Below are 20,687 nucleotides of genomic sequence, written 5' to 3'. Positions count from 1 at the left end.
TTCATCTAAAAGACAGATCAGGCAGAAAAAAATGCCTGATATTCACTGCTTTTAAAGGCCCAGTATATATATAAAAGTTCTGACCATACCTTCCCAACCCTATCCATTCTTCTGCTCTGATAGATCCCATCCCTCCTTATACTCCTAAAAACTTCAGGGCATTTAGGGCTCTTCAAGGGGCATAGATTCCTCTTCCTTCTCTTACAATCTGACTTTTCTAGTGTTTTGGTTTTTTGTCAGTGAAAGCTGAACTCCTTTCCTCTTCCTCTTTGGGTAGCATTTCGACATGCTGTTTTCTCTACTCTCCTCATTTTCCTATTGCAAGCCTTCCTGATTCAGTATCCATCTCCTAATATAACATCCACAGGCAGTTTTCCATATCAGGAACACAGAATCTCACTCTGCTTATGTGCCACTCCGATATATTTGCTCTCTGCATGTAATTAAATCTACTAATTATCTGCTGACATTCAAATTCATAACACCATGGAGACTTTTTAAACAGAACCTTGGCAATATTTCAAAATACTCATTTTTTTTGGGGGGGGGGTGGGGGGAGGCAGAAGGAGAGGGAGATGGGGAGAGAATAGGATTGTTTTCATTTTCTCCCTTGAGTTATAGCCTACATTTCCAGTAAGCACCTACTCCCAAGCCAAAATAATAAAATCTGGTAGTTGTGGATCTTTAATAAGGGGATCTGCAGCTGGTATTTTCTTACTGTCTCACATACTTAAATTTGACATGTCTAGAGGTAAGAGATCTCTGGGGAAGATAATGCTAGACTGCTGTGCGTCTGCTTGGAAATTGGATAAACTCCCAAAATTCCTGACTCTGGTCACAGAGACACTGAAGGTGATCAGCAAGGATACAAAGATGAGCAGCAGCTACAGCTTCCCTCTTTCAGAACGACTTGGAGTGCTCCTTTCACAGTAGGTGCCAAAACTGGCCCAGCAAGGGCCTGAAGCTGTGTTCAACCCGGCCACTATGATGTGCAAGTGCTGATTTGGAAACCAAAGGCAGCTTTTGCCCACAGTAGTGCCCTGGATGCAGCAGGCACAGCCCAGATTGATCCCTCCACTCCAATGGCTCAGCATCTCCCCACATGCTGTGGACACTTTGAATCCAGGGTAGAGGTGCTCAGGTCACATCTTCTCCTAGGCCATACATGAGATGTTCCCACTCCCTGCTCTGCCAGCACAGAGAGGGGCAAGGTCTTCCTGTGCCACTTCTGGATGTTGCTTTCCCACCAGCACCCCGTGAATCTCTGTAGATAAGAATTAGGCCTTTTTGCATTTAACTTTTTTAATAGAAGTAGGCAGATTAACTCCTTTAGGGGAAGGAGCTGCCTGGGATCTGTTTGATCTTCTGTCTCTGTTCACAATTTGATCTGTTTTTCCAAGCAGTCAAAGAACTGGTTTTGTATTTTTTAATAAGGCTGGGAAGAATTCTTCTGGGTACCTCTAACAACCATCTGATCTTTTACTGACATCTTTTCATCATGAGAGCACAGATTATTTTCTTACAAAATCACTGTAAAGGGAGGCCCTGAAAAAAAAAGATTTTCACGCATGAGGGATTGTAAATTCATTGTATTTTTACAGAAAGATGAAATGATGCATTGCCACAAAATATTTTCATGGCTATTACATGGAACTCTATTTACAAAGCAGGCACAGTTTTGTCTACAAAAGTCATTACCTATCTGGAGCCTTTATAAACAACTGGAAACAAATTTGAATTCCCAAGAGTAAGTATCATGGCAAAGAAAGAACTTTATCTCCAAAAACATCTATATGAAAAAAGTCTTTGTCTTGAAAGCAGATCAGCTGTGGCCCCTGGATGTAAAGCATGCTGAAGTCTGGAGTATTCCAAATCTACAGCTACACTTAGTAATAGGACTGCATCATCTGTTCTTCTCTGACTCTTAGGAATTTGATGTAAGCAAAGAATATGCTGTCATCACTGTGTATCTGTCAAAGGACATGACACAAACAGGGAAGAATTAGTCCAGCAATAAAACACCCTGAAATGTCACAGCAAATTCATTTTCTACCACTCTTTCTCTCTTCTTTGGCAAAGATCTAAACCTGAAAAGCATGGATAGTGACATGTCAGAAATGTAACTGGAGTGGTTAGTGGAATAGGTAGGTAATAAAAGTAAATATCCTTTCCTACATTTAAAAGTAAATACACTCCCTACATTCACCCTGAACTTCTTCAGTGCTTTAAGAAGTTTATAGCATTAAGTCCAACCTGCTCTAAAATACAAAAATCTGAAAGTTAAGACCATTTATATCTTTGCATGTTTAGGGTAGGATTTAAGTCCCCAACTTTGAGGTTTCTCAAAGATATAGATCATACAGATCAGAATCTCACTAATCATTAAAAGCAGAAAGGAACACAGAATTTGCCACTCTCTGGATGTCTCTGCTCAACATAACAACCATTGGTCTTTAAGTGCATAAGTTATAGAAGGCTAAAATTGACTGTGGCAAGTGCCACCATTAACTTGTACACACATCTGTTTTGACATCTGCTATAATGTTCATCTGCCAAAATAGAGACAGAAGTTTGTATTTCAAGCATTAAAAATAGATCCAGACCAAATCGTACAGTGATTAGGGGTAGGAACTGGCACATCACTCTCCAGAGAGTAAAACTACTGAAGAATAAATGGGTGAGTGACACACAGGCCTTATTCTCGCTCTCTTGTTTCACTTAATGCCCTGCACAGAGTTAAGCCACCCAACAGTAAAGTTCTACAGCTCCAGGCAGCTACACAATCCTGGAGAGAGATATTTGGTGGCTTGGCCTATGACATGAGCCACAAAAGAATGCCAGGTGTTTAACCATGAATCTCCTGAGCTGTTAATGGAGGCACACACAGTGTTGCTGTTAGTGCTGACAGGATTCCGTGAGCTGATGTGGCAATTCTGCATCTCCTCTTATTCACAGATTATTGTGATATAATGGCAGAAATCCAGCAAGGCACATTGCAGTCACCCTATACTGCCTTTTCCAGATATACACACAGCCCTAGTATCCATACCCTATCATAATCATAAAAGAGTGTGGGTTGGAATGTACCTATAAAAGTCTTCCAGTCCAACCCTCTTGCAATGCACAGGGACATCTTCCATAAAATGAACCTGTTTAGTGTCACATTGTGCAAAAGCAAGTGAATGTTGGGGAAGAATCAACTTCACTTACCACATGCAGATTGTAGCTCAGAAATAAAGGGACATGATTACTGTCCTAGGCTGTGGTACAGCATGGAGACCTACAGGAATACTTCAAGTCTTGAACAACAGAGCTGTCTGCTTTAGAAATGGGCAAAGGTGGTTCCCAAGGAAGTACTGGGAGACACTCAGCTGCTCTGCTCTGAGGATTATAGACTTAGACCACTCTAACTTTTACAAGTTACTGTCTCTTTTTTGACATTCCTTTCCCTCATCAAAGTATGGAAACTATGAGGTGAAGTGGATCAGTCCTGCAAACCTGTGAAGGGAGCCCATTGCCTCACATACTGTAAAGAATGAAAATGTTGAAGATCAGCATCTTCTCAGGAAAAAAAGCACTTTGAATGGTTCAGATGGCAAGTTTATGGGGGCAGCTTGCCACTGCAGTGATTTTGCTCTTATCCTCTAATATTCTTCCCTTCCAATGTATGATTTTCTCTCCTGCTTATTTTGACAAGAAATCATCAGTGCAAGGACCATAGAAGATACTTTGGTGAAGAACTCTTCTTGGGCACTGAACAAATAGAGGATAAGATACAAGAAACTACCGTTCTTTTTAAATAGTCACAGAATCACAGAATATGTTGATTTGGAAGGGATCCAAAAGGATCATTGAGTCCAACTTCTGGCCCTGCACAACTTTTCAAATGTAATGCTACATCCATCTCCTGTCTATATTTCAATAATTTTCTGGTTTTGATTTCTAGTTTTCACATCTCTGCTTTTCCTGAACTCCCTTTTCAAAGGAAGAAGAGAAGACACACACACACAAAAAAAGGCAAGCAGTTTTTCACATGCATGAATAATGCAGCCAAAACTTTACACACAACAATTTAGGAACATTCACTTCAGTGGCTTTGAGCACTGTGTTGGCCTCTCTGGATGTGGTGCTGCTCTCAGTGTCTGTGCTTTACTCTCTTGACACAGATGGAGCAAACCTGTGCTTCCTTGCTTTTTGAATCACCCTTGGGCATTTTTTCAGTAAACCGGTTGTCTAGATGATAGTGAGGAGAAATGAAAGCCTGGTTAACAGCAAAATGCTCAGTGACTTGTGCAGCTTATGGCTCCAGGGCTGTTCCTTCACTGATCAGATTGTAAATAAAGTAGGACAAACAAGTTTCCTGTACCTTACACTGTAGGACTCTACTGTAAGGAATGCTGCTGTGGATAAGCATCCTTGTGGCAACGCTCTGCCAGGAGACTCCAGCCCTGCTGGGAGTCAGGAAGCATGAACTGAAGACTCTCTTCTTTATTCTCAGCACAACAGAAAGGGAAGCAGTCCAAGAAAATTGCTTTTTTCCTTCACTGGGCACCCGTTTACATATTTATGCTTCCTTTCATAGTTCAAATGTCCACTGCAGTTCCACACTTCTCTCCATGGTTGTCTTATCAAGAGCAGAACACCCAGCTCAACACCAAAATGAATAAATGAGAATTATGAGTTCAAATATGGACCCTGCACCTAACAGTGGCTCAGTCTTTTCCTGGGAATAACTTCTTGAAAATGGAAATTCTCTGGGGATCAGTCCGTGTCTAAATTGATTCAAAATTAATTTGGGCATGATGTTATTTTATTCCAAAACATGTTTGGATTCTATACATTCCCAATTCAGTTTTAGATTAAAAAAAGCCAAACCAAATGATGAAAACTTTGGGCATTCCTTTGCCTCTTTGTGCCATGATTTCTTCATCCATATCTCTGTAAGGAACAGCATTTGTAACAATGCAAATAATGAACTTCTGAAGTTTTTTTCCTGCTTGGACAGATGCCTTTAGGCAAAATCAGACCCATTTGTGCATATTTTAGCATATCAATTTGCTGTATAATATATGCATATCATAATTTGTGAGAGGAGTTTCTCAAAGTGCAGAAAAAAAGAAAGAAACTTTAATGCTGAATCAGAAAGGAAACAGGCTGCAATAGGAACTTATCACAGAATTACAGAGTCATAGAATATCCTGAAGTGGAAGGTACCCACTAGGATCATTCAATGTCCAATTCCTGTCCCTGCACACAACAATCCTGAGAATCCCACCGTGTGATTGGGAGTGTTGTCCAAACACTTCTTTAGACCTATCAAGTTTGAGACTATGACCACTTCACTGAAGGCCTTGTTCCAGTGCCCACCCATCTCTGGGTGAAGTATATTCTTGTAATATCCAACCTAAACCTCTTCTGACACAGTTTCAGGCCATTCCCTCAAGTCTTGTCTCTGGTCACCACAAAGAAGAGATCAATACAGCCCCTCTACCTCCCTCAGGAGGAAGTTATAACCTGCAATGAGGTCTCCCCTCTCCTCTTCTCCAGGCAACTGCCACAACAATGTTATCTGAGTCAAATGCAGAGTGTAAGGAAAGAGAAGAAATTAAGATCGGACTTGTAAAAATCAGTTTGTTTCAGCAGCATCTGCAGGAGCTAAGGCATGAGTGTTATAATGCCTATAAGACCTTGACAGTGGCTCATGAGAGGAAAGGAGAAGGTTTTGGCCTGAGAAATAAAATTTAATGCAAATATCTGAACTATGAATCCCTTGAATCTGCAAGGCAGTTTCAGGAAGGGAGTTTACACTTAAACCATAGCTGAATAGTTGGATTAATATTAAAGGAAGCCTCATAACAGCTACATCTCTAATAGATAGATTCTTGTGCAATTCACACATAGCTGACCTTGATAACTGTGATAAGCAGTATCTACAGGACTAGTCTCTACATGAATGACTTTGTTTTGTGTACATCAGCACTGTTCTTCTGCAGTGGCTGATGGTTTGTGGGTTAAAGCTTGATCTACTGTAACTCCCGAGCCTTGCTTGTAGAGGTTCACTGTTTTGATTTTAATTTGGTTTGGGTTTTTTTCATTGCAATGGTGTGTACTATTCGACAGGAAACTATACTGGCATATACCTATGTACAACTGCTGGCACAATGTAGGTAATTGTAACTTCTCTGCCATTTTCATAAAATAGATTCAAATAACTCCATTTTTTATTGGAACTTCTGATTGTTTTCTTAAACCTAGTGGTAAAAAGCATTACAAATAATGACAGTATCAGTTTCTTTTCCATTTATCCCATCAGATCCTTTATCTGTCAATTAGGTCAAAACTTTCTGCTTAGTGTTGGGGGAGGGAGTCTCTTTCTCTGACTCACTGCCATTTGGGAGGTAGATTGTCCATATGGCTCCACTTGAGCCAAATGACCAGAAGGCTTCTTTTCTGAGTCATAAAGAGCTTGTTGGCTGACTTTAGCAAGGACATACTTTTGATAATTTATGCTGTTAACAACAGGTAACTTCCCAGTCAGAACAAAAAGAAAGGAAAAGGGAGATAGGAGGCAATCAAAGATAGACAATATTTTGTTTTGTCAGGAGATGAAAGACTGGATTCTGCCCTCTGTGACAGTAAAATCCTTGAATATCACAGAATCATAGAATCAAAGAATGGTTTGGGCTAGAGGGGACCTTAAAGACCGTTTAGTTTCAACCCCCCAGCCAAGAACAGGGTCACTTTCCATTAGACCAGATTGGTCAAAGCCCCATCAAACCTGGCCCTGAACACTACTATGGATTGGGCACCCACAAGTTCTCTGGGCAACCCCTTTCAGTGCCTCATGACCATCACAATAAATAATTTCCTTCTAATATCTAATCCAAACTGCTCTCTTTCAGTTTGAAGCCATCTCCCTTTGTCCTGTCACTACATGCTCTTGTAAAAGTCTCTCTCAATCTTTCTTGTCAGGCCCTTTCAGGTTTTGAACATAAAACCAAGTATCATCTCCCAAAATCAGTCTTATATATTTTTATTTAATGTTTTAAATTAAAAGTTAGCTGCCTTGCTCTGTAGCCAGTAAATAGAAGGTTTCCCCCAGTATTTTCAAGAAAGTCTTCCACCTATTTTTTCCTAGAAATTCAGGTTTTGGAGGATAGGTTAAGTCCAGTTGTGAAGTTGCATAACTTGGATTATAAAGTGCTCTGAAAAAAAACCCCCAGTCAAATGAAAAGCCTAGTGCTATTTTTCTAAATACTAAACCTCAGCCAGAATTTTTCAAGCACATAAAAAGGATTTCACTCACAGAAAAAATGTTCACCCCATTTTCTGATTCTGGATATTGATTGTTGTTCTGAAAGAAACTGAAATAATGACAAATTCAACAGCTCTGGAAGCTTGTGCGTCACTAACACAAAACTATTCCTATTTCTAAGTAATCTTTGGCCTAGGATATGAATGTGAATTGTGTTGTTTCACTCACATGAAATAACCATTCTCTGGGCTAAAAGTCAGTAGCATTTTTCCTTGAGGAATGTAGACAGGTTATTATTTTGCTTGTTTCTATGATATTGTTAAAAGGCATAATTTATTTATATTACAGTCCTCATCTCCCATTTTCCAAATAGTAAAAAGCTCTAAAAATAGGAAGACACTATTTTTTCTTCTTTTTTATATCCCCCCCACCTTTTTGTTTTGTATTTTGCATGTGGTGAGGATGTTTTGCCCCTCCCCTGAGAAATAGTGTCAAGCAGGTATTTATTCAGTAGAAAAGCTACCTAAGCAAAGATACGCATCTATTGTAGGAGTAAATGTTTTTCACCTCAGTGACTGCCAATTTAAGTCAGAAGTAAATGTCACGGATTAGTTTACAAATCTCAAACCTATTGCTGCAACTAGCCTGCAAAGCAGGCTGTCATTATTTACTGTGTACAAAAGGTATTCACTGTGTAATTTCCACATCACAGGCACCGACATGGTTTTGCATTCCTATAGGAGTGAGGAAATGGGCTGTAGGGTCCCTTTTAGGCCAAGTTAAGTGTGAGACACGGTTTAGGTCACTGTAAGTGGGTAAACAAGCCCAGCTGGTCACTGCAAAAGAGAGTTCAGCTTTGCAGCACAATATTTAGATGACTTCTCATTCTGGTTTACCTGTGGAAGCATTTCCAAAAAACTGAGTGGGACAAATATGTGTGCATGCCCAGATGAGATCTCTCTTCCTATGAAGGGCAATGCCCCAAATGTTTTCCCATGCAATTGAAAACTTCACCATGATTATTGCCCTATTGAACTGCAGCCCTCTTTTTAGATATTAAAGTGGTGCAATGCTCTGATAAGCAGTAGACTTTAGCTTAAAAAACAGCCTTGAAGATATAAAACCTAGAGGATGTTTGTATTTCCATAAGAGAAAAATGTCTCAGGCTTTTAACAATAAATTAGCAGTGCCTCACAGTCACTGGACTGAACCTGCTCAACATAGAAATATGTCTGTTTGGGCTAGTTGATGAGGGTTTCAAGACTAGGATTACAACAATAAAACTTATTTGAAACATACACATCCATTTTACAGAAAAGTCAAGGAGTTCAGGAAGTGAATACTTTCATAAATAAAGAAATCTGCAAAGACTGAAGGAAGGACTCATGTTCTCAAGGATAACTTTGTAAAAAATTGTGGGCAAAATGTGTTACAAGAGAAAAATATCTCTAATTTTGTGAGATGGGGTGAAGCAGGGATTGTACTTCATTTTGTTTTGCTTAGAGAGCCTGCTATGCAGATAAATTGGGGATTGTATCCACTGAAACACATTTATAGGGGCAACAGCTGAAGCAGCAGGTTTGAGCTGTTTGGAAGGAAAACTGCGAATAGACCTTGAGAGAGATGGGTTTTACCCAGCTCCAGCTGCCTGGTACTTAGTATCTTGTATAAATCTCACTTTGTTTACAGAAAAAAAAAAAGTCATTACTTTGCAGGTATAACTTCATCCTACATTTCTGATAGAAACCTGAAGATCAGATACTATTTTCTGAAGTTCCTGTCCCCTCTCCAGTGACTAGTGGGATACTATATCACCAGTATAAATTGGCTTGGGTTAGGTGAACCCATCTGCAGTTAAATAGATTACAAAGACAGCAAATTTTCCTGCTGCCTAGTACAACCTGATAAAAAGATGCCTTTTTTTCTTTTTTTTTAAGGTGAGATTAATGTGAGATTGGAGAAGCAGGTAGGAGAGCAAGACTATATCAAGGAATTGTCTTCATGCAACCTGGGGTGCTTTACAGCAAACACAATAGATGGCAAACAGACCCTTGCAACTGACAACATTTTCCAGTGTCCTTTATGTAGACCTGCAAATCAACACCTGAACCCACAAATATATAAATAATAGAAATGTGCCATACAGGTTCCAGTCCTCCCATACTGGCTCACACTCTCAGCTAGTACCTTGTGCAAGCTGCCACCTTTGACTGTCCTGAGACCATACACAAAGACAGCAGGAAGGAAGGCAGCAGATCCTCCGGCTAAGTTTTCTTTGCTGTTTGCAAAAGCCTAAAAATTTACAAAATTCCTCTTCCAGTTCATTTACAAAGTGTAAGAAGACACGTGTCTCCTTATAAACTTTCTGCTGGCTGTCTGTTTGCTCTTATTGGCACCATCACTGCTGGAGGAATATCATGCCTTGAAATCGTTAAATAAAAAGTTAGGACAAGTTTAGTCTGGCCTTGTTTGTGAGAATTTGCATGGAATTTTTTTGACCAGCTCCATTTTTTTCCAGACACATTTGGGTGGCAGCAAGTGGTGTCTAAATATTACAGAATCCTCAGACATAATTCATAGGCAGTATTTTTTTTTCTCTGTTGGAGATGCTTCAGACAAGATACATGACAAACTCAATATTTTGCCGTGAGGATCCCCTCCAGACAGGCTGCAGGTAACCAACCAACATTTATAAGAAAATGACACTGACTCCAATTTTTCTGGTGAAGAGAGGGGCAGATTTCCACTGACAAATATGATGGGCAATTTGGAAGGGCAGTCTCTAACTCAGGTCAACACTCAGCTGGATCCAAATGGTGACCTAAATTTTGGGGAAATCTGCGGTGTTTCTCACAACAGACAATCATAAAGAAGGGCCTTTATCTGAACCTGTTTTCTGCATGTTTGGTGAGGACGACAAAGATCTTCCCTTCCATGGCAATGAGCCTGTGTCAGTCTCCATGTCTCATGCCACAATCCTACAACAGAGGTTCTACATGGTGGTAAACTTCCAAACCAGTGTGGCTGATGCCAGATGCTGCTCTGACAATGTTTCCTTTTAATATAGTAAATCAGTTCCAGCATTGTGGTGGGCCTTGAAAGTAATTTATTTAAAATCTGGCAGCAGCCAAGTAGAATCAAGTGATTTTCATAATGTATTTTAAATGAAAGTCATAAAGAAAAATCACTTTTATTAAGTGCCGTAAGAGTGCTCCTTCCCAATGCCAATTCCTTTGAAAACGTATATGCTGACTGTGTAACAATACCTTTTCCTGAGAAAGTGCTGTCATTTGCTATGAGATAAATTTATATTTTGTGGTTGTGGAGTAGAGTTTGTTACATTGTTTGTTTCAAGAAAATGATCCAATTCATCTTTTTTTATGACTACATTATTTCTGACTGAGATCTATCATTATTTGACTGCTTGTACAGAACTCAAATATTTTCTGGTGAATCATTTTGTTTTTCCTCTCTATTTGTCCTCCATCAGTTGTCATAAAAAAATTAGCTGGCATATTATATGAGGCTATTTACTTCTATTGTTTAAGTAATTTTCAGAAAATCATCAGTTTAAAGCAGAGGTTATTAGAAATTCCCTGAAATACTTTTTCTTTCCAAATCAAATATATTCCCTCAGGAATTCATGTTGGTGTGTTTGTGAAATTTTCATCTGATACCTGTAACAAAGGGAAATTGAAAAAAAATAGCCTGATGCACAGGTATCCACCATCCCAGGTTGAGTCCCTGGGCTGTAAAGTCACACTCTCTGCTTCAGAGGGTTTTTCGGGTTTTGGTTTTTTTTGTTTTGCTTTGGCTTGATTAGTTGGTTTTATTGTTAGGGGAGAAAGATTATATAATTGCAGGCTGCATTTGCCCTCTAACCTATGTTCCCTGAGTCAGAAATATCAAAAACTGCACAGATACAGACAGGTCTGACACATTACAGACATGTCAACCAAACAGCCTAGAGTAAACCTAGAAGCCAAGAAGAAACAGCTACCAGAGGATCTTCCTGGATGCCTGCTGCTAGCACATGGATTCATTTGCTGAGACAGTTCCCACCCGAGCTATAAATTACCCAACTGAAGAAACAAATGGGTGTTAAATATCCAGCCTGTCTGCACAGCGGTGTGTTGAAGACACCTGAGCTAGCTGTAAGCACAGCAGCATTTCTGTGCAGTGCAGTGACAAGCAAGACTGCCAGCTCCAGTGCCACGGGGTAGCATAATAGGCATGTGTGACCAACAAGCCAGATCTCAGCAAGGTCTGTCATACTGAGCCAGCTTCTACTTACAGAGCTGGGGATTTTAGCACTTGTCCCACAATCACATCTCTCTGCGTGACACTACTGCCTACCTACCATGGCTCTTGGTGTCTGATAGAGTAAGGGCCATAGCTGCTCCTTCTCACATGTCTTGATTGGTGTCCTATCTTTCAACAGGTCAATGTTTTCTCCTCCTTCACCTTCCCTGAATTGCTTTTGTTCCAGGGACAGCAGACCACCCTGTGTTTGCTGCTCCAGGCAGCCATACCCTTCTGTCTGCCAGGGCAGCCGTTCTCTGTCTAGGGGACATTTTGCTCTCCCTCTCACTTGGACATGTGGTCAATTCCCAAGCCTAGTGGTGTTTAAGAGTCATTTGGATAATGCCCCAAATAACCTGCTTTAATTTTTGGTCAGCCCTGAGGTGATCAGGCAGTTGGACTGAATGATCTGTTTAGGTTCCTTCCAAATGATAATGATATAATCTAGTCTTGCTACACAGAGATGTTCAACCAATTTGAGCTTAAACATTTTCAATCCAATTGAATAGCTGGATGCAAGTCAGTTGGACACTGAAGAAAACCATAAAACATAGCAAACTTGCTTATACAGGATGATATTTTAGGCAGATATATGCATTCCAGAGAAAATAGGTGTCCCTTGAACAGTGCCGTTCTGTGTTTGCCCAGAAAAATTATCTTAAACCCTTCCAGAGCAGTACCTCTGAAAATTGGCTAGACCTATGGGCCCAAACATAACACAGTATTTCTGCTTTTTATTCACTTTCTTCATCCATGCACTGAGTTAATCTGGGCTTCTCTAGTCACTGTTAAATGTGTTAAATGTAAACACACCTTTTGTACTAAATAATTCCATTGACTACTCTTGTGAAGACACTGCTTCTTGCCCGGGATAAACTACTGAATAATCATTGTCTGAAGGTGAATGGAGCATGAAAGGGCAGGGATACAGTCCTTTCAAAAATGCCAAGAAATCGCTATTCCCCAGGCTCACACTGCTGCTGCTGTTTCTCTCATTTGTTTGCCAAGAGAGCACACCACTCTTACTTATTCTTTGTGCAAAGTGGTCACATCAGCCTGGGTATTTTATAAATCCACCCTCTCCTAAGCAAAGTACAACAGTTTTCAGTGCTCCTTATGTTCTGATTTTAATCTCTGATGTCCCCAAGTGCAGGAATATAAATTCCTGTACAAAAGGATAGCTGTCAGGCGAAAGTCCTTTAATCTAGTAAATAAAAGTCTAACATGATCCACTGGCTGGAGGTTGAAGCTAAATAGTAGCTAATCTGAAATTAAAGGCCCAGATTATTGCCTTTTCCTTATTGTAGCAATATAGTTAACCATTTGAACATTTCCTGGTGGTGACAGATAGTGAATTTGTCATCACTTCAAACCCTTAGCAAAGAAAAGCAAGGGGGAGTCATTCAGACAGCTTTTTTTAGCCATGTAATTCAATGCCAAATTAAGAGATCAATCTCTCTAGTCCTTCTAAAGTTTAGGGAGAAAGGGAAATTCTAGACAAAGGGGATGCAGAGAAGAAGCCTAACAGCTGATCTAAACATCTCTGCTCTGTGAATGCAGGTTTTAAAGAACAGAATAGAACAGTTTCAATGACCATCTAGTCCAGCTGCTTGACCACTGCAGGGCTGACCAAGAGCTAAATCATATTGCTAAGGGCACTGTCCAGATGACTCTTAAACATAGATGGGGTTGAGGCCTTAAGCAACTCTCAAGGCAGCCTTGCTGCATTATAGATTAGCAATAGGGCTTTTCTGTATTTGGATGGGACAGATACAGTGAGTGAGGCATTCCAGTGTGATCAGGCCTTGACAAAAATGTGCTCCCCCTTCCCTCAGTCATCCCACAAGAACTGTGGGAGAGTTGGGGATATTCCTGCATGCCCTGCCCTGCTCTGAAGGGCTCTGTAACATTGCTCTCCATAGTCAAGGCTGCAGGGGCAAGGATGGAGAAGGTGCTGCAGAAAGAGGGGACAGATGTGGTTTGCCTGCTGCAAACCATGTTTTCCTTGAGGGGTACCCAGGCTGTCCAACACTGCCTTCCCAGCCCAGGCTGAGTCAATGTCAATGCTGACACCACAGAAACCTGCTCACTATGGCCAAGTTCTTAAACACCACGGTCCTTGTGTCTGCTTGCACACCAGCCTCCTTTTCAAATCTATGACAAATAATGAGGAGGTCTCTCTCTCCTCTTTTCTCTATGCCTCCACACAGGACCAAATTCTAGTTTTGTTCTTGTTAAACATCAAAGCTGAGAGCAAATCAGGCAAATCTGATTGGTTGGATTCTTAGGAGTGTAAAAGAGATCATATCTTCCTTTTTTTTTACAGCTGCACAGAAATCAGCCTTCTATTTTGCATACAGCCACGTTTCTTGCCCATACCCACTCTCTCACCACTATGCTGTACTTAATGCCCGCCAAAGCTTGTCCTCTTGTGAAGGACTTTCAGCTGAGCCTTCCCTAAATATAAGATACATGTGGGCAAAGATGTAACTGGGAATTGCTCCCTTTTTTTTAGGCACTAAAGAGAAGCCTTGATCTCTTGCCTGGTATAGAGCAGCTGAAGACAGGCAGTGATGATATACACATAACATCTGTATTTTGCCCTAAGCAAAGCTGTTCCTAGCTAACCAGAGAGTAGTAGGAATAAAACTTCCTCCTTCTTTACATTTCAGAGATCGGAAAGGCAATGTATTAGCAAAACAAAACAAAAAAGATACAGAAAAGGAGAGAGACAAGAGCACAGAGGAGGCCCGGAGGGAAAGAAAAATATTAAAATAATGGAGTAAAGGGTGAGGCTGGCAAACTCTGTGGCAGTGAAACAACAGATGGACTGTAGTTTTAGTGATTCATCACACAGATGGTTCAGCAGATGGATTCTGTTGGGTTCATACAGCTTAGGTGGAAATATCAGCTGCTGATTTTGACAGGCAGGGCAGCTTCAGCAGAGGCAGTATCCTTGCTTTGCCTTCCCTTGTACATGTCCTGTTTTCCCACAGACTGGCAGTGCAGGGACAATGCTGAGTGCCACAGCATTGCCCAGCCTTTGCACTTCTTACATGCCACATAGTTCAAGATTTTCTCTGTCCCTTTCGGGAAGGAAAAAGTTTGCTACAAGTGGATTTACCACCTCATTTCTGCCACTCAGTCAAGTGACAAATGCTGTTCCTTGAGAAACAAAAATGTCTACAGATTGTGATGATTTCTATCTCCAAAAATTCTGTCAGCCTGGATGGCATTTCTGACAGAGTATAACTTCTCCAATGGATGAAACATCTTCCTATTTTCACTGTGAGGGTCTAGATTCCCAAACAGTCTATGACCATTAATGCAATAAAGAGGAATTAAAGAACAATAAAATTGCTAAGATACAAAAAACACCTCCACTTAAATGTTTTATTTGTGGATGTTCATGGGACTAGTGGATATGTAAGCAGGACATTTTTGACCATCTTTACCCAAAAGTACAGCTTGCCAGTTAATGAGAAGGACAAGTATACAAACAATATTAATTTGTTTACATATAGAGGTCATCTTGCATGTACTCTTCTCAGCAGTCTGTCTTGGCTTCAGATTCCAGTTTCTCAATACCAAAACTCACAGGAGTAAGGAAATCTTTAAGCAGATGTGCAGTAGATTATACGCAAAAACTCTTCATGTCTGGTCTTAAAATAGAGCTAGAGAAAATTAAAGCAGCTGAAGGAAAGCAATTAATAAAGAATTGTCAAATGTGGGGGGGAGGGGAAGAAATAACACAAGTGGTTTGGGTCAAGATCACTTCTAGAGAAGGGCAGTGGAACAGATCCTGTTAGGGGTCCATAGAGGGTACTGTTGGTTTTGGATAGAAGCTGTCAATGTTATTAAGAGAGAAATATTATCATTGACATCAGGGAGAGTTCAGATTATGAGATACAACTGAGGCAAAAATGCTATTAATGAGGTAAAACCCAGATATGCCTGGAGATAACAGCTGACCGACTTTGTCACTCTACTTTCTCCAAAGCAGCAGGAGGTGTGATTTTTTTCTTGGTAAATAATAAGGCCTTTGTAAAATTAGTTGAATGTGGATTAGATTTGGAATGTACTTTTTCTCTTTTTAAGATAGAAGAGCAAGAAGAAATTAAAGAAAATAATAACCTTCTGAAAAATATTCTCAGCATTAATTAAAAAAAAAAAATATTTCTGAAGGAAAAAAGTGCACTTTTAGCAGGGATATCTGTGTCTAGAGTTGAGGACACAGAGTAAGAAAGTAAGAGTTGCTGAAAAAAACCCCACAACTTTATAAAACTAACCAAGCAAATAATTACAAGGACACATTTCAGCCTGCTGTTTCACTTTTCACATCACCTCTGTGCCCACCACTTGTCCTGAAACATCCACAAAGCACTATGGCCTTTTAGAGGAGACTTCCAGAGGAACTGAATTACAGTCCTACTCAAAGTTAAAGGCACATTTTGTCAGAGTGCATAAGAACCACTTTATCACTCTTTTTCTGCTCCATTCCACCTCCTTGACGACAGACCTCAGACGATGTCCAAGACTTCCAGATAAGGAATGTTGCCACTGTCTCTTTTTCATCCACTGATGAACAGCATCACTGTGTTAGGAATGTCATCTAAATTCCTGATAATTTCATGTTCCCAGCAACACAACTGATGAATGTGTATTACCATTCCCTGAAAGCAGAAGTGTAGATGGTGTGTAGAGTTTCACTAGGAAAGAGAACAATGTGTCTGCTCTCAAGTCCAATGATAGTGAAGGCAGCCTAGAAAGTTCTTGCCTCCCACTTCTGATGCCAAGTTTTCCACCTTGATACTGTCTTGCCATTTTGCCACACTCAATTCCCTTTTCCTCCCTTCTTTCTCTGACCCCACTCTAACTAGAATTAAATGGAAATTTTGAACACTGTGTGTGGTTTCAAACAGCAGCAAATCAAGATAATAATGCCAATATAAATTTTTGTTTTGCTTCCGAGCTTTTAACCCTCTCGCCATTGAGCTGCTTTTTCTGCTTTTCCTGAAAAAGAAATATCTCTTGCCCTGCCCCCCAAACTCTCTCCAAATATATATATTGTATTTTGCAGTTTCTTATTGAAGTGTCTTAATTATGCAGACATTCTGAGAAATAAAACTGGAGAACACATAAGTGGCTAAGAAAAGACTTCCAGTTTTTGATCTAAGATATCCTTACCCCTATTAGTTAGCAATCAAGCTTTTTAAAGTCCAACATTTTAAGAGAATTGAATAGTTATAAGGTGAGATGAAAGGGAAAATAAATATTTAATTTGGAAATGCCAAGTCTAGTCAGGCTCCATAGAAACAAATGTGACATCACTTCACAGAGAGAACTTTCCTTGATATCTGAGTTGGCTAAGAAAGAGGCTGCTCATACTGACCCTAAATAAATACACCTTGTTCAACAAGCTAGAAAACACAAAAGGTCTCTTTGGCCTTAACTGGATATTCGCTTTAAAAGAAGTGAGGGGACAGAATAAAGTACAAATCTTCTCAGCAGAAGTCAAAGTTTTTGACAAAAGAAGTTTCCTCCACTACAATGTTTTGCATCTTAGGCATACATCAGCTTTTGAATATTTCAATCACACTGTACCATTCTCCTTTCTTCTCTTCAGATTATCTCACTGCACCGTAGCAGTAGAGACAACTTCATGCTTCACAGGAGAAAAAGTGCTCTGGTATTTAGGGTCTGAAGGAACGTTTCCTTTCATTCCTACCGGTAGGAAATGCAGAGAAGTATTGTGCTCTTTTTTAAACTATTAACACTGTCATTTTCATTTTGGTAAGAAGTGGCTTCCACATCAAGTGCTCAAATGGTGAATTTTCAAAGGCAGAGTCACTTTCTCTCCGAAAGCCAAGCAGTGAGTGTGTTGTCACAGCATTTCCACCAGCCAGGGTCAAGAACTGCTAAGATGGGGACAGAAGCTGTCGTGTTTTGAAGTAGAGCCTCAAAGACTTATATTTTTTGTTCAAACGTAAAGCTACTGAGAAACAGTGCAAGGCATAAGGTACCACCAACCAAAACTGCTCAACAGAATCCTACTCCTGATACAAAACCCCTTAATTTTTGGAAACTTTTGTTCTGCCAAATGGAAGGATGTGAACCTGAAAACTAAAAAAGCCCTGGGAGTGTCCCCTCCAAACCTGAAGAATAACACAGAAATTTGGTGTATTTGTGTGCAAGGAGAACATGCCTGGGGGTACAGGACTGGAAAAATTCATCCGTTCACAGATCCACACTTAGTAAAACACTCAGGGCAGAATTATTCTGCAAATGTCTGAGGCATGGATGAGAAAAGCAGCTCTCTCTGGTCTTTTATATCATAAAGAAGATGAAAAAGACTCTGAAAGTGGCCTCCAGATGACAAGCCCTCTAGCACAAAAGCCCCTTAGAGATGCATAGCATATCCTTCAGCAGAGCCTGTTAGTGACTTCAGTCTCCTGATGGCTTTTACAAGTGTCAGAAATTGTGACCATCTTCTTTTCCTCTAGGTCTTAGCAATGATAGTTCATCAGGTTTCCTGGGGGAAGGTTCATTCATGAATGTTTGTGATTAGCAGCTAGAGCACTTTCTTTTTTTTTCTTTTAATCCCATAATTTTCCCCAAAGATGTTATCTCCAAGGCTGAACCTGCTTCATTTTTATACAAAAGGCTATTGAAGGGGCATTTGCCATAATGTATTGTAATTTTCCTGTGAAAGAATGTTTCATGTACAGCTCAGCACATTAAAGTTTGAGAATTCCAGAATTAACATTTATCTGTGATACCATAGTTTGCCTTCCCATTGCTCAAGCTTTAGGATATCACCTATTAATAGTAAACAATTTGACTCCTCCTGGATCTCTGTTTCACTCGTTGAAGGGCTAGTTCTTAATTTTTCTTTCCTTTTCATTTCTGGTGAGGCCTGATTTAATGCATACCAACTGTTATCTACTGCAATGCTTCCTATTTCTCCCCTCAGGACAGAAGCAGCAAGTTTGCAGCATTGGACATGTGCACACAATGAATATTCATTAATCTTCCCTTACAGAACACTTTGTGAAGGGATCTGCTCTTTCTGCTTGAACTTTCACCCAAACTGCATGGATGGCAATGCTGGGGATTTGTTCATTGGAGGTACTGCCAGCCAGCATATAATAAGGAGTTTGATTTTTCAGAGTAATTAATACTTATTTTTTTGTGATGGAGATCTGAGCAACGAAAGGTGTCCCTGACGACAGTAGGGGGCTTGGAACTAGATGATCTTTAAGGTCCTTTCCAACTCAAACCATTCTATGATTCTGTGACTCTATGATTCTGTGACTCTATGATTCTGTGATTCTATGATCTTATGTTTTACACCCTGGCCTAGTCCATGCATGTTACAAACTTGGGTCCATTTGGAGATGGGGTTTCAGCAGGACTGGGAATGACCTTCCTCTTCTTCCAAAGCAAAAACACGATCAGAATAGATAAGAGACACACTTGAGCAACAAAAAATACAAACCTACAAGCAGATTAAACCTACTGTGCACATCTATGTCTTGGGACATAGAAAGGAAACAGGATATTGGATCACAAACACAGCAGAAAAGAATGAGAATGAGGTGTGCTGACCTGGGCACAGAGCAGAGACATTAAAGCCTTCAGAGGATCCTTCTGCTCTACATATTTATTCTGTGTGTTCTCTTTCTCTCCCCTTTTCCTGGAGGCAAAATGATATGAGCAATGTTTTCTTATGCTCTGTGTTAGCTAGGCTGTATGTTTCATTATTGATAATAGAGGCTATGAAGTATACATTATATCTAGGATGGCTTGGGGTTTATTGGGTTTTGTTTAGTTTGTGGTATTTTAAAATTCCAGGTCTGGTTTCTCAACCATTTTTTAAAGTATCTCATATCATAACTATGTCTTTCTCCCAAGCTACCTGCAGTACTTCCTGCAGCTAGGAGATGGGTTAGAAAAATGAACTCACTGTGCAAGTTGCCAGATGCACATCTGATGATCTAATTGTTTCCAGTTGAGAACAGACTCATAAATCAGGCTACCAGCATTTCAGAAACTTGTCCAAACCAAGGGCAAATTACAAAGTAGTCACTTCTCTCCCCACTAAGTACCTTATATTGGTAGGGACAATGGATACAGGATGAATGACAGGAAAGGCATGACTCTTTCTTCCTGTTGATGATGGCTTCCTTAAACCCTAGAGATATTTTGCCACTTACTTATTGAACCATTCCAAAGTGTGGTTATTCTCCACCTTGCTGTTGCTTGTTGCCTTTCCAACTGGAAGAACTTTGAGGCAAGACTGTGACTTTCTTTGTATATTTTAAATCCTGTACTTTGATGCTCTGGATTCATTACTTTTGGATACCATCTATATGATACCACAGCTTGTGACTGTGGACATAAGCACAACCAGGCCCCATAATGACTGGATTGTACAAAAACCCCCAAAAACCCAAGAAAAACCCCACAAATTGAGGCTTTGTATAATTCTGGGAGTCCAGGTGCTTGGGAGGAGGCAGGTTTGGAGCTAAATTACTTTGAATTTGTTCAATTTTAGAACACTGCCTTCTTGGCCAATACTCTCAAGAACAACTTTTTGGTAAATACGACAAGTTCTGGTCAGGTAATAATAATAATAATAAAATAATGCCTATTATAGAAATTAATGCCCATGTCTCCATAAAAACAGCAAATATGTGACTGTTTGCTATGGAGAATGAAACCCTCCAGGATTTTTGAAGGAAACAAGTCAATCATGTCAAGATCCCTGGACTATATCTCGGCCAGGAGTTGGACTTGATGATCCTTGTGGGTCCCTTCCAACTCAAGATATTCTAGTCTAGTCTAGTCTATAAAAAAACTGCAAGAAAAGACAGACTTGACCATCAAGAGAGCACAACATTATCTATGCAAAATGCAGCCCCTGACTGAGTTTCTTTGCAATGTGGATATATTAAACACCAATGTAAGATATCACTCTACCAAAAGCCTCCTGTGTTTGTTTTATCTTTGCAATGTATATGTTTAGCAAAGAGCTGTAGTGTGGTCTCCACAACCATATTTGATGCTGTAATTTATTAAATCAGTCATAACAGCACAAAATGTGAAGGCCCATACTTGACCCAGTGAT

This window comes from Zosterops lateralis, assembly GCF_965231275.1.
Source record: "Zosterops lateralis genome assembly, chromosome: 5".
NCBI classification, from domain to species: Eukaryota; Metazoa; Chordata; class Aves; order Passeriformes; family Zosteropidae; genus Zosterops; species Zosterops lateralis.
This window is presented reverse-complemented; position numbering follows the sequence as displayed.